Source organism: Hevea brasiliensis, chromosome 12, assembly GCF_030052815.1.
Source record: "Hevea brasiliensis isolate MT/VB/25A 57/8 chromosome 12, ASM3005281v1, whole genome shotgun sequence".
Taxonomy (NCBI): domain Eukaryota; kingdom Viridiplantae; phylum Streptophyta; class Magnoliopsida; order Malpighiales; family Euphorbiaceae; genus Hevea; species Hevea brasiliensis.
In genome coordinates this window covers 28,835,939-28,851,854 of record NC_079504.1, presented here as the reverse complement: position 1 = coordinate 28,851,854, position 15,916 = coordinate 28,835,939, and the positions used below count along the sequence as shown (strand labels likewise).

General features: G+C 31.6%; 1 pseudogene; it reads right to left on the bottom strand.

Annotated features, from left to right (window-relative positions):
* Positions 1-5,234: 5,234 nt before the first annotated feature.
* On the bottom strand, positions 5,235-8,982 carry LOC131171162 (disease resistance protein RUN1-like; annotated as a pseudogene).
* Between the last annotated feature and the right edge of the window lie 6,934 nt (positions 8,983-15,916).

Genomic DNA, 15,916 nt, shown 5'->3' with positions numbered 1-15,916 from the left:
TAGTATTTTTAAAAAATAATATAATAGAATGTTATTTTTAATTAATAATAATGTTATATATTTTCATTATTATTAAAATTAAATAATTCAATTCATTATTAGTAATTTAATATTTTTTTCATTATATTAATAAAAAAATATTATATTTATATATTTTTAAAATAATATTATTTTCTCATTAATCTAATATATTTTCTGTAATTTATAAAAAATAAATATTAATTTACATAAATTATGAGATAAAATATAAAAGTTTCATGAAATTTAAATTATTTTTTGAATAAAGTACTTTTATTACATTTTAAATGAAATAATCATGAAAATTATTATTAATATATGTATAAAAAGAATTAAATAGGTATTTTAATTAATTACACTATAAATTAATTATAAATTTATTATTATAATAGGTAAAATTTTATTTAAATTAATTAAATAAGACAAAAATTTTAATTTAATATTAATTTAATAATAATTTATTTTATTTAAAATGTAATTAAAAATTAAATTAAAAAATAAAAATTATAAATTATTCATGCATAATATGGACATTATACTAGTTGTAATGATAAGCAATCACTAATCATTTGTGAAATTCTGACTTGAAAGTAGCGAGAGTTTAGGTTGAACAATTCTTATTAATGCCCAGATTAAATGGTCATTAATGATTGATCATACTTTAGTTAATGATTCCTTCTAATCTCTATTTCCTCTTCCATTCTCATTGGTTCAAGGAAGAAAATTCCATTAGCTTTAATTTTATACATAATTTATTATTAAAATAATAATTTAACATTTATAACATATTATAAATTATTAAAACTGTAACAAGAAAATTATCATCTTCAGGGAGATTATTTAATATTCTCAATTTATATACATGTATTCTCACTAATAATTACATTGCTTCACTCATCTTCTTATCTACAATCTTGCTCTGGTATGTTGTTGTTGCAGGTGGGTATCTTTTTGGCCTTGAAGCAGCTTGTTTAGCCACCCAAGGAGGAAGAATTCCATGGTTCCGACTATCCCAAGTAGTGGTGCTGGATCGTTGGTCCCTTGCGAAAACGGGTCCTTTTCTCGAGTTCTCTACTCGGTTGTGCCTCAGGTTCTTGGATTCGGATTATTTTGGTCTGTGATTGACTTGGGTTTATTTTTAGATGATTTTGAGTTATTAATTATTTATTAAATTTTCATATAAAAATATTGAGATAAATTTAGTTAATTTACGAATTGTATGTCGTTTTGAATTGAATTAATTTCTCTTATAAATTAGGTTTTTTTGTTAAAATTTGAATTAATTAAATTAATTTAAAGAAATTACATTTAGATCATCAAACCAATCTTTAATTTTAAGTATCACTTAAGTTTTAATTATTATAATTTTATGTAACTTAAAATAGATTGTAAATTATTTTGAGTTGACTTTATAGGTGAAACAAATTTTATCAATTTAAAAAATGAGATTATTAAAATATCATTTTTTTTAATTTTTTATATGAATGAAATATTCAATTATTTAATTATTAACGCAATTTATATATATAAATAAAATAAAATTTTAAATACATAAAAATATTTATATATATATAAAACTCAGAAAAATGCTAAATCTTACATTAAATATTGCATTCTTAAATTTATTGTTTTCATTGATATTTCGATAATAATTTCATAAATAAAATATCAACTATATAATTTTTTTTATAATATTTTATACAAAATTAAAATTATTTTTTATTTATAATGAAAAAATAAATAGATAAGAAAACTTATTATATTTTTTTTAAAAAAATTTAATTTCAAATTAATTATTGAAGTATTTAAATAGAAAAAAAAATAATGATTTGAAGCTACAGTATAATAAAATTTTCATGAATTATACTAATATTTTATTAAATTATGAAAATAAAATTTGCGTGTATATAAAATTAATTAATTAATCGCATAGTTTTTTCTCAGTTCATAAATTATTTGTCTATCTAATTTTTTTAAAAAGTCTAAAATTTTATTTTTTTTAATATGATTATGGATGTATATATTCATAAAATATATTTATATTAACAATTAACATTAAATTTTAATTTGAAAATTTTCATTTGGATACTTATTTTGCATAATCTTCATAAAATTATATAAAAAATAAAATTAAATAAAAATAAATAAAAGAATGAACTTGCAAATAATTAATGTAAATACAGTGTCTTCTGTGGTTAATTTATTTTTAATCTAATTTATTTATAACTTTTTGGAATCATTAAATTATATCTTACCATTCTAATAATTGTTATTAATAAAAAAAAATTACATTTTAAAAGTAAAATTATGGTAGAAACTTTTTATAAATACAAACAAATTGCCTATTTTAAGATGGTCCTATTGTTAACAGTGAAAAAATAAAATTTTATTATCTATTCTTGGAATTTAATTAAAATTTTTTATTGTAATTTTCATAATTTATCAATAATACTATTACCTTAAAGCCTATTATTATAGTGAAAATCAATCTTTAATAATTAATATTTGCATTTAAATAAATTTTTTATTTTTAGTATCTGATATAAATTGATATATTTATTGAATTAAGTTAATAAATTTTTATAAAATTTAATTTGATTATTTGTATAAACATAATTCATTTAGATTAGGATTTGTAAATAAATTTATAATATATTGATTTTTGCAAATCTATATATAAATTAATAATTTTTGAACATTATAACATTATAAAAAATTAAACATGAAATTTAAGAAATTGAAATCATAATCTTAATACATTAAGAATTAATAAATTATATTTAAATAGAAATTAATAGTGAGATAACATAAGACTTATAAAAAAAATATAGTCTTTTTTATTCAAATTTTAGATACCATATAAGATTTGGGGTCACATATGCTAATAGAAATGTGAATTAAGTAAATAATAAAATTAATATAAGATTATTAAAAACGTAATACCTTTTTCTTTAAATCTTTCTTTTTTAAAGGAATATTAAATGTGATTTTTTTCTTTAATTAGGAAGATTAGATGTGATTATTAACATAAGATGAACTCAGGTAGTTGACGTACCAATTAAAGTATTTTAATAGAAGTAGAAATTATAATAAAAAAAGAATTAAGTATTAGTGAGATTATTTTTCTGAAAAATATATATATATTCATATTTTTTAGTGTTTAGAGCACTTTAAAAAATCAATAAAAAGTATTTTCTTAATTAAAGGAAAAATTAAATATTTTTAAATAAAATAACTTCGACAAATTTATTAAATTATAAAAACACTTATATATGCGTGTCATAAATACTAAGGCTATGCATGGTTCTTAGTTCCTAAACTGAACAAACACTGTATCAAATTAAATTTCTTTTGGTATTGTAGATCGGTTCTGGTTTTTAACTAAAAACTAAACTAAAACCATATTGAATTTGAATCGAATTTATAGATACGTTTTCTATGGTTTTTTAGATGTATTAATAACTCATTTCAAAATTTAAATGGTAATTAAGTATGAATTTTTATAGAAATAATTATATAAAGTTATTTTACAAATCTATTACCGAATTTGACCCATACTAAATCGAAACCAAAGAAATTAGAAATCGTATTGAATGAAAATCGAAAAAATGAAAAATTGAATATGAATTATGCTAAAATTTTAGATCAGTTTCGATTCATAGTTAGACTCCAAATCAGAATCAGAATCACACACTCCTAATAAACATATACTATTAGTCTAAAATTACAATTAAATAATGAAAAACATCTTTGTAGAAAACATTTTCTTATAATATGATTTCCATGGATCCGCGAAAACAAAAATAAACGGAGGTTTAGTTTTTGATTATGGGTAAAGTTTGGTGCAAAGGATTGGGGTTGGGGTTGCATTATGGGGTTGTCGCTTTGAGCCAAGGGCCATAGCCCAATCTCCTACCCTTTTGAGTTCAGGTTGTATGTCATGTTGCACATTTTGCTCAGATGTCCCAGCATTCCACAGCTAAAACATATGTCAGTTATCCTCTCTTATTTAAAATGAACTTATCTGTGGAAATAAGGGCTCTAATTCGCAGCATAACTCAGGATACCTTCTTGAGTGAGATCAGTTTCTATTAACTCATGATAGTCGGTATCACTTTGAAATTCCCTATGGTCTTGGCATTTTGGAGGGTCATTTTGTTGGGGGGAGGCCATATACCATCTGTACCCAGAATGGGGATTTAGTGAAAGTCAATTTCTCAAATGCAAGCTCGAGGGGACAGTCGCCAATGAATAAAAGTTGATTATATATTGACCAAGGTCTATTTTACATAACATAGGTGGTGTTTGACTTAGTTTATAAAAATCAATATATAAGTATCTAATGTTTATAAGCTAATTTGAACTTGTAAGTATTTAAAATTTTAAATAGTTATAATATTAAATAGTTATATGTTTGATTAAAATACTTGTTAGTGAGGGCTTTCCCCAGAAGATGTAGTTGAGAGGATAATGATGAAGAGTTGGTTTTCCATTGTATGCCAACCTTTGGTTATCTCATATCTCATATATGTGTGTGTAGGCTTTGTTAATTGCATCAGATGATGAAATAAAAGAAAGTGTCTTCCTCTAAACATATTTTTGCCTTTCATTTTCTCTGATCCATCCATCCATCTGTCTGTCTATTTTCATTCAGCTAACAGACGGATTTCCAAGGAGACTTCACCATTTGAACCATTCAACTTGATACTGTGCAGGTGTTTTCTGGGTTGGGGGAAGGGGGTTGGGTAGGCATGTAAAAGAACATGCAAGTTACCATTTTTTTTTTTTTTTACAAATAGCTCCGACTAGACTTAAATTTGAAATTTTACAGCCCTGAAGACGACTGTAATACCACTAAGCTAAAACTCATTGTTGAAGTTAATTTTTTTTTTTTTTTTATGAATTTAGTATTGAAATAATAATTTTAATTTAAGGTTTTGATTGGTATTATTCTCTTTCACTAATTGAATATCCAATAAATATAAACAGAAGGATTAACTAATTAGCAAAGTGAAATTTTGAGAATCAACTAATTCAATTACAAAAATACAAGTCTGAATCATTAATATTTTTGTACTGCACAGACTAAACTATAATTATCACTAATGCCTGTTTCATTCATCTATATTTGACAAAACTATAAGCAATGAAACTTAATCCATTTTTTCATTGATAATGCAAGTTTCTTGTCCCATATAATATGAGGGATTAGAGATTCAAACCTGATAACTGACATCCTGATAATTTGAATATTTGATCCTTTTAGAATTCGATTCCTCTTTCTCATTATCAGGGTCAAACTCAAACATCCTGCTGGGTTTGGTCTTGGCCTCAACATATAGAAGACGCACTCCACACTTATTAATATTGCAATGTAGCATATGAATAAGTTCTGGCAGCCCTTCAAAGCAAAAATCAAATGAAACCTCATGACCAGAATACTTGTTGAACCAGCCTTCTTCATTCATTAAACCAGTTTGTGAAGCTTCTGAATACGGATCATACCACAACAACACATGATCTGACTCAAGCAAATGGACATCAATGTTAAAGCATTTCCAACTACATATGACCCCATTTTCATCAAAATTATCAGCTTTGACTCGGCATTCACAATTTATCCAACAATCAATTGGTAAAATGATTTCTGGCAGGCTTTGGGATCTCTCTGATGCTATGACAATGCAGAAAGCAATTCCCTTGAACTGATGCCTATGTGAGGGCAACTGTACAGTTACTAATGATCCCACATTTTGATTATGAAACCATTGTGGAATTTCAATTCCTGGAAAAAGAATTCTTGATTGATTTCCACCCTCCCAGAACTGTATCAATAAAAACCTGAATGTTAGACAGAAAGAGATTTGTGGGATAGGCACGATGATAATAGTTTATAAGGTATACCTTGCTTGCCATCAGCTGAATTGCCAAATGAGCATCTGCCTTTAGATCCAGTTTGAAGCAATTTGCAAAGTCGATGAATGCAAATTTGCATTTGCTTCTGCTTGATAAGGTTTCGAGTGATTCACAGTTATTTGCCTTTAAAATTTCTACAGATGGTGGAAGCTGTGGTAGAGAACGAAGAATCTTGCAATATCGCAAGTTGACACCGTACAGTTTAGAAAGCTGATGGATATTGATTGGAAGGCTCACAAGGTTTTTGCACAAATCCAAATGCAAAGTTTCAAGAAACTTTACATGTTCAATAGATGAGGGTAAATATTTTATAGCCGTTTGACTCAATCTAAGAAAAGAAAGAACTTCCATTGGCTCCAAGATTTCTGGGAAACACTCAAATTTTGAGCAACCAGATAGATCAAGCGTTCGAAGAGATCTCAACTTGCAGATGCTGCTTGAGAGACTCAATAGCTTTTTGTTGTCATTCAGCTTCAATGTAACAAGCCCAGTAAGAAATTTGATTGATTGGGGCACCTCTTCAATTGCAGTCGCACATAGATGTAGGTGTTTTACAGGCACTAAAGTATCAGCAGGAAACTTGGTGATTTTTGAGCATCCACTGAGATCAAGACACTTAAGATCTGTCAACTTCGAAATTGATGCAGGTAGTTCTTTTACTGCTGTCCAGCTCAAATCTAAGTATTTCAAATTTCCAGAATTCTCTGGACATGTATTGACGTTATAGCACTCTGTTAAATGAAATTATCTGAGTAATTTTGAATCAATTCTGCAAGGAAGATTTTTAAGGGCTTCACAAAGTCTAACATTGAGGTACTCCAACTTGCTAAGATACTGAATAGACGAGGGAAGCTCCACCAAACTTTTACAACCTTGAAGATCAATACGCTCAATATTTTTGGCCTCTGAGAGATCTGGTATGGTAGTCAAGTATTCGCTCTGTCGTAGGCTAATCCTTTTTAAATTCACAAGACGCTGTCGTAATTGACAAGGGAAGTTAATTAGCATAGCTAGAAATGTAGCATCTTGAGCAAGCAATTTAGACTGCAAAACCTAAAGGGGAAAGATTTCATAGGAAAGATCGAAAACATTTGTTGAGTTATAAAAGCATACCTGTATTCCTGTCCAAAGTTGTTCAGCTTTACAGTGAGGTAGCTCAAGAGCAACAAGCTTCGCAGGGCAAAAATTTGACCCCAAAGATTTCATCGGAAATCCATGCCAGTGGAGATACCTCAGCTGATGAGAAAGATATTGAAGGCCATGAGGAAGGTGCACTTTAGCTTTGGAGCTTGTAGATGAATTAAAAAGATAGAAATTGAGCAATCTAAGATGGTTCATCCTTGTAAAGGCACTGGGTCGCAAGTGCATCTATCTTGCTTTGGACATGTCCAAGGATATGGCTTCAATTGTTCTAGTCCCCTGTAGACGAATAATATATATACAAGTGATAGAATTATCTAGAAAGAATTGCTTCTTCTTTCAAGGAATGATCAAACTATCAAATTCATATTATTTTTTTCTGACATATCACAGAATTCAGAACATGCATTACAGTTATTCTTACCCTTTCTGTTGTTAATACTTGGTAAATATCCTCAGGAATCCACAACCTACTGCGTTCTCCAGGCTCTTCCTTGGATTGCAGTTGTACAATTTCCTGACCCATTTCCTGTAACATATCATGCATCAACAACGTATCATCTGGAGTGGTTATAAGAGCTTTGTCCTTGAGAACTGCAAATGCTATCTCTGGAAAGAAACCACAACATTCTAGAATATCTCTTGCAACTTTCATCTCCCAACCATTGAAAAAGCATGCAATATCAAGAAATACATCGCTTTGTGTATCATCCAAATCATCAAAGCTTATTCTTAGCACATCATGAATTCTCAAGTCAGGAGTTATTGCGAGTTTATCTTGAACAGTTTGCCACTCGATTATGCTTTTGTCATTAAGAGAAGAACCCAACACCTTCAGAGCCAAGGGTAGACCTTTAGCATAAAATGATAACTGTTCTGAGAGCTCTAAGTACTCCATTCTGGGATTGTTTTGTTTGAATGCATATTGACTAAACAGCTGAAGAGCTTGATCGTTATTCAGATACAAAACCTGCTATATATTCTTCACTCCATGTGCTTCTAGCAAGTGTTTATCGCGAGTGGTGATGATGATCCTACTTCCTGGACCGAACCAATCAGATCCATTGACTAAGATTTCCAACTGCTTCCAATAATCCACATCATCAAGAACAACAAGAACCTTTTTGTGACAGAACCTTTTCTTGATCATATTAAAACCAGCATTAAAGGTCCATCTATTCAGAAGTTTTCTTTCTAGCAATAAGCCTTTGCAAAGAATTTTCTCTCGTAAAGCTGCAGCGCCAAGGTTTCTGAAATCCTCTTTAACATTTGCAAGAAAGCAATGAACTTCAAATTGGTTACAAATCCTGTCATAAATAAACTTGGCAATTGTTGTTTTTCCTATGCCACCCATGCCCCAGATTCCTACCATATGGACAGCATTCGACTCCAAGCATAATATCTTTTCCATTTCTGTTATGTGGGTACCCATTCCAACCAGGTGTTCAGTATCTCTTGATGATGTATAATGTAATTTTTCTGAAATATCTTTTACAATTTTCTCTATGAACATCGTCTCCTTCCTGCCTTGGCCAGACAAGCAACGAAATCAAAAAATTATGATGATCTGTGACTCGGTTAAAAAAAAAATAATAAAAAAATTAAGTTAAGTCATGAACACATACTCCCCTGGCATGTGTTATAGTTCTGGGCGTTAATGACAAGCCATAATGCATAACTCAAAAGACCTACATAATTATACTGTAATCAAACTATATAGATGAAGTGAAAAGGACAGCCATTGCTAGATTGTAAAGTTGAATCAGACTCGGATGAAGTTGTAAAAACTGAAACAGAGAAAAATTAAGCACTACAAGGTTCTTCACTATATGTTAAAAGGACAATTAATGCCATCTCAATTTGAAATTGAGTGATTAAAGTCATTACCTGATCATATGCCTTTACCATCATAGTCAAAGCTTATTAAAAAAATAAAATGTAATTACCAACAGAAGTGAAATAACCGAAATTTTTTTCTCTTCAAAACCGAACCGAACTGAAATAACCGAAATTATAATGTAAAACCGAACTGAACCGATTGAATTTTAAAATCGAATCGATTGAACTAAATTGATTCGGTTCGATTCAATTTTTCGGTTTGCACCGAATTCTGCTCAGCCCTAGCCTTAACTTGCGCCGCATCAGAAGATAGAAGAAGAAGAAGAAGAAGAAGAAGACTTCCTGGTGGTGATGAACGGCAACGAGGCACAGGTGAGTAAATCCCGCGCTGTTCCTCTCCTTGAAGTGATGGGAAGTTGGTAACCATTCTTTGTTTCCTCTAATTTGTGATTGGTTAGTTTAGATTGGGTTTTGAATCTGGTTTTGGTTTAGAATTTAGAATTGCAGCTAATCGAGAAACTCTCTCTCTCTCTCTCTATATATATATAGTTATGGGTGGATGGATGTAACAGGGGACAATCAATACTGATGAGACTGGGTTGTAGAAGCAAAAATAGTTGAAGTAAAACTAACCAAGACAGAGGGATGATAAATGAAGGAAGAGTACAAGGGAGAACCCAAATGAAACAGAGATAGGAAACAATCTCAGAGAGAAGGGCTTTCCCCCGGAAGATGTAGTCAAGAGAATAATGAAGAGTTGTTATGCCAACCGTTGGTTATCTCATATCTCATTTACGTATGTGTGTGTGTTTAGCTTTGTTAATTACATTAGTCTTAGATGATGAAATAAAAGAAAGTGTCTTCCTTTATACATTTTTTTTTTTGGTGCCTTTCATTCTCTCTGATCCATCTATCTATTTACCTATTTTGATTTAGCTAACATACGGATGTGCAAAGAGACTTCGCCATTTGAACCAGTCACCTTAAGATTGTGCAGGTGTCTCCTGGGTTGCGGGAAGTGGGGTGGGTAGGCATGCATAAGAAGATGGAAGTTATCCTTTTTTTTTTTTTTTCTTTTGAAGTGAAGTTAGTTTTGGAATAATGTGGGGGTGGCGGCGTGAGGCGAAATATCATCCATTGGAATTATATAAAATGCACCAGGTAATGTCCAGGAAAGATGGTGGAGTCACAATGGTCTCACTTAAATACCACCTCCTTAGACAGCATTTCCTAGACATGCACTTCATACAATCCTAATAGAATCAAACCACTGGTAAGTACCGTTTTCCCATAACACTACCACGGTACTAAGGATTTATGCCACGAAGGCATAGATAGACAGGAGTCGCCACCCGGGTAATAACCGGGACATATTCAGTGTTTCTTCCGAGGGTCATGGATGGCAACTTACTCCTTGCAGAGTTTCCACAACCGTCATTACCATAGCCCAATGTCTAGGTTCGGGATAGTGGGTACGTAAGGGGAAGGTGTTAGGCATTCCTTACGCCTGGTCTAACCTCGTTGATTCGAGTACCAGTCCTCTACTAATGTTTCTAGAAGTCTTGTTTATTATTCCTTTATTAAACTTTATCCTAAAAAATGCAATTCTAATCCTACACACGCAAGTAATTCACAAAAGGGTTGTTGTTTACACACAATTTTCATGCACAAGTAATTTCTATCTATGGGGTTGCTAATTATTTAAATGATATTTACCAGATGACTAAAATTAATTTATTATTAAGAATTTAATTTACAAACAAATTCAATTTCAAATAACCCTATGTTTCTATTTAATCTAATTAATTAATTTTCACCAAGTTACCCTAAGGATAATTGAACTAAGTTAATTATGTACATGTGTAATTTATTCTAATATCACATAAGGCCCAAACAATCACAACCTAATAAAGATTTCTAACATGCAAATTTATTTTATAATTACCAAATATTAAATTAAATTTATTTACATGCCAATATTAGTTTAATTTACAAACAAGATTAATTTTAATTTACAAAGTATTTATTTAAATTAATTACATTCAAAAGTCAGTTAAATTAAAAACAAGGTTAATTTTAATTTACCAAATAAAAGTTCTATTATTACTACAATTTCATGCCAATGGTTTTTCGATAAGTTTAGAGTTACTTACCTATTGGTAAATGCAGTTGCCATTGGGGCAAGCTACCCTTAAAAAAAGGTCTTCTCTTCTAGTATGTCAATGATATCCCTGGCTTACTCCCGTTTAGCTCCATATAAGCTCCGCGCAAATGCCCTCTTTGGTACTTACCTTAGGGCTACTTACCAATTTTATTTGTAATAAAAAATAAAGAAAATAAAGAAAAATAATAAAAGTACGAGAGACAGAAACTAAATATGTGCAGAGTTGTGTATCCCCTCAAATTAAACATGATTACATGATCTATATGAACATATAAAATAAATTGAAGACAAAGAGCATAGAATTAAAATATTGTGTGGCATAGATCTTGAAAAGAAAATAATAAAAAATGACCTTCTAGAAATCTTGTATGAAAATCTTCTTGAAGAAAAAAAAAAAATAAGGAAGAACTCAAAGAGTCTTAAATATCTCTAAATTTATTATAGCTCCGAATTTTCTCTACTTCTTTCCTCCCATCCTCCTCTTCTTCTCTTCTCTAGTAGGGTATTTATAGGGTTTTGGGAGAGAGGTGTGATAGGGTTTGGAGTCTTAGGATGATAAAGTTTAGATGACTTAAACAACTACAATTGCAGAATTCGAATAAGACTGGGATATGGGTGAGGTGTTTTAACCAATAGGAAGACAGGAAAAAATGGAAGGCACCAATAGGGAATGAGGAAGAGGTGTGGTAGGAGTTGGAGTCTTAGGGTGATAAAGTTTAGATGACTTAAACAACTACAATTGCAGAATTCGAATAAGACTGGGATATGGGTGAGGTGTTTCAACCAATAGGAAGACAGGAAAAAATGGGGTGACACCAATAGGGAGTGAGGAAGAGAGTGGGGCCAAGGAGGAGAGAGATATTTTGTTGTTTTAAGTTTTAGAAAATAATTAAATGGGTCCCATTTAAAATTCCTAACTAGGCTTTCTTAGGCTCATGGAGTCCAATTAAACTTAATTAGATCCATTTAAAAACTATCCATATTAAATTTAAATAAAATACAATTTTATTTAAATTTAATTAAATTAATTTCCCCAAAACTTTATTATGATTTTTATTTTTTCAAGATCATGCCGCGAAATTAATAATTCAGCTCCATGCCTCCAATTACATCTTACAGTCATATAATTTTTCATCATCGGGTTTCCCACGGCCTCAATACACATACTCATCACAAAATAAGGGTCTACAGTTTGCCCCCCACTTTGGCGAAAGTTGAAATCAATGCGAAAGCATTGCTTAAGTTTCGTCAAAGTGAAACTCAAATTTCTAATAACTATGAAACATTGGCTATGAGGATCAAGTATATCTTGCTCGGTTGACATACTCTATGTTATGAGACTAGCTACGGTCTCATAACAGTAATAACTGTGTCATGTGAAAAATGAGTGTATCTTGCTCTGTCGATACACTCTGCGTCATGAGACTAGCTACGGTCTCATAACAGTGATAACTGTGTCATGTGAAAATTGAGTGCATCTTGCTCTGTCGATACACTCTGCGTTATGAAACTAGCTACGGTCTCATAACAGTGATAACTATGTCATGTGAAATCGAATGCATCTTGCTCTGTCGATACACTGTGCATCATGAGACTAGCTACGGTCTCATGATAATGGCAACTCTGTGATTTGAAATGTTGTGGATTCGTATTTAGGACCGCAGTCCTAAACTACCTATGTATCCCCCTCGCTATCCTGAGGAAAAATCAGACCCACTCGTAGTTCGACACTTGAAACTGTGGTGATGCATGTTTTTCTACGCCTTACACACCTACAGGTGACATGTTGATGCGTGTTCTTCTACGCCTTACACAACTATGCCATGTGCCCAAAACAACGTCTAAGGACTTACCAGAAAACATCTGTCATGAAATGTTGTGGGTTCGTATTTAGGACCATGATCCTAAACTACCTACGTATCTTCCTCGCTATCCTGAGGAAGAATCAGACACTCTCGTAGCTCGATACTTGAAACTGTGGTGATGCATGTTATTCTACGCCTTACACACCTACAGGTGACATGTTGATGCATGTTCTTCTATGCCTTACACAACTATGTCGTGCACCCTAAACAACGTCTAAGGACTTACCAAAAAAATATCTAATTCATGATTTGAAAAAATTGGGATGACTGGATCTCAAAATTCTCTCTGATTTTTATGCTTCCTGTATGCTACTTCCTATCATAGGCATGCTAATTTTACTAGAGATTTTAAAAAAACTTAGTCATTTGGGGGATCTCTTTTTGCAAAAACTTTCTTATAACCTCAAAATTTTTTAAAAGAATTATTCACCAAAAAAGACTTCCTCAAGGTCACAATACAATTTCCCTCTGATTTTTCTTTTTCTTCTCTCCCCCATGCTTCATTATTCTACAGCTATTTCAAAACTTTTTCTGCCTTGACTCCTTTCTCTTCCATGAACTCAATTCTTTGTACCCTAACTTTTGCCTGAAATGCTCTTTCGAGTTTTCATTTCAGCGGGCTTGCTCTAACTTTTGCCTAAGCGGCCCTTTCGGGTTTTCCACTTAGCGAGCTTTCTTTTTTCTTTTCTTTTTCTTATTCTTTTTCTCTTTTTTTTTTTTTTAAAATTAGACAATCACCAGGATATTCATATCAAGCACCTATTCTATCATGCTCACAAGACAATAGGTTAAATCAAAACAATGCAGTTCAATTACTTAATCTTTTGATGTATCCCTCAAGACACAAAACATTCACAATCATAATTCAATAAAACATATTCCTGGTTAATGCAATAAAAACTTCTTTATTTATTCAGGTACACCATTACTCCCTCTTACATTTAGTTTTGCTAAATTTCTAACCTTCCAAAGTTAGAAATAAGTTTTATAACCTACCGAATGGCCTTTTCAGGTTTTCCATCCAGATCTTCTCTCATCTCTCCTTTTGCCTAGATTGCCTTTTGCAGGTTTTCAATCTAGCATTTTTTCTTTTTTTTCTTTCTTTTTTTTTTCTTTTTCTTTCGTTCTTTTTTCTTTGACCCTTACTTTTGCCTAGACCGCCTTTTGCAGGTTTTCAGCCTAGCGGACCTATCTCACACAAAGTACCATTTGAGCTTGTCTAAGTTGACTGGTTTTTGATATTCATTCCCATCCAGGTCTGATATTCTTACAGCACCTCCTGGCAAGATCTTTTTGACTATGTATGGACCATCCCAATTTGACTTAAACTTTCCTCTTGGATCAAAAGGGATGGGCCGAGCTTGTTTCAAAACCATGTCTCCCTCTTTGATATTTCTTGGCTTCACCTTCTTATTAAAGGCCCTTGCTATCTTCCTCTGATAAGCCTGCATATAATACAAGGCTCGCATCCTCTTCTCATCAATCAAAACTAGCTCTTCATATATTTTTTGGGCCCATTCATTTTCTTAGATCTTAGCTTCTAGTATCACCCTCAAGGATTTGACCTCTTACTAATGGATAGCATTGCTTTAGTCCCATCTACTAAAGAGAATGGGTTGCCCTCGTGGATGTCCTTGTAGTACTACAATAATTTTAAAGAACATAAAGGAGTTTTTCAGGCCAATCCTTATATGTTTTGAACATTTTTTTTCCAACTAGAACCTTTCCATTCATATGGGGACCACACATTCCTGCATGTACTTCTTTCATTATTTGCTCAGCCTATTTTTCTATCACACATAAGAGTTTATAGAATTGCCCCCAAGCTACAGTAAGTTGAGTGGCTAATCTATGAATTGTTGCTCTATCTCTTTTGTAAGCTTATTGCTAGTATTCTCTCACTTTCAGAGACCTCCTTATGTCTTCATATCATTTTCCTTCTCCCTCTAGGTCCACATGTGCTACTACTAATCCTTCATAGCATGAAATTTTACTCCTCATTAGGATAACTAGCTAAGTTAACTTTTGATCATTCTTTTCCTATGGGGACACTAGCTTGGCTTGAGAATCGGCCATCTAATTTTAAACTTGAGGCATGTGCTTCTTAGTACTTTGTTAACAAGGCTATAAATTTATCTTTCTTCTTGGGTTAAATCTTCAGCTAACTTAATGTCTTTAGGATTATTTGGTGTACCCAAATTAATAGAGAACGATTTTGATGCATTAATAGAAACTGATTCTAAATGATTATGAATGCCATGCATATGCCCATTAGAATAAACATCAAATAAGTAAGCAAAAGGACTGATCATATTATTAATTTTTACCTCGAAATCTTCATCAAGTACATTAGAAATGGAAACATCTGTATCACTACTATGAGCATTACAAAAGACAAACTCAAACTTAGGAGTGTAACTTTAGGTGCTTAGCTTTCCATGCAGTCCTTAGATCAATGGTCATGATTTTCTGCTTTAGCACTTTCACATGTAGTAACCCCTAATCATATGTCCAGGTAATTGCCCCTCTCTTTCAAGAACTTAGGAGGTTTTGACTCTTTTTCCTCTTTAGTTGGCTCATAGCCCAAACCATGACTCGTGATCTGCCCCATCATCTCAAGAAAAGTCACCAGACCATCTATACTTTCTCCTAAGCCTGTGCTAAGAAAAAACTCCATCCCTTTCTTCATAGTAGCCACTTTTAGATCCATCTAGTTTTTATAGATCTCGACAACTTGAAAATCAGACACTAGTGGAACTAAACCATCTAGTTGTAATGCAACTACCTCCTCATCAAAATTGGTCCAAACATCTAAAGGACCCTCATCATAGCTAGAATTATCACAAATGTCAACAACCATTATAGACTGAGGTTCATTGAGCTTTTGGATGGGTTGGATAGGTTCACTGGGCTTTTTGATGGGTTGGATAAGTTCATTGGGCTTTTGGATGGGTTGGATAAGTTCATTGGGCTT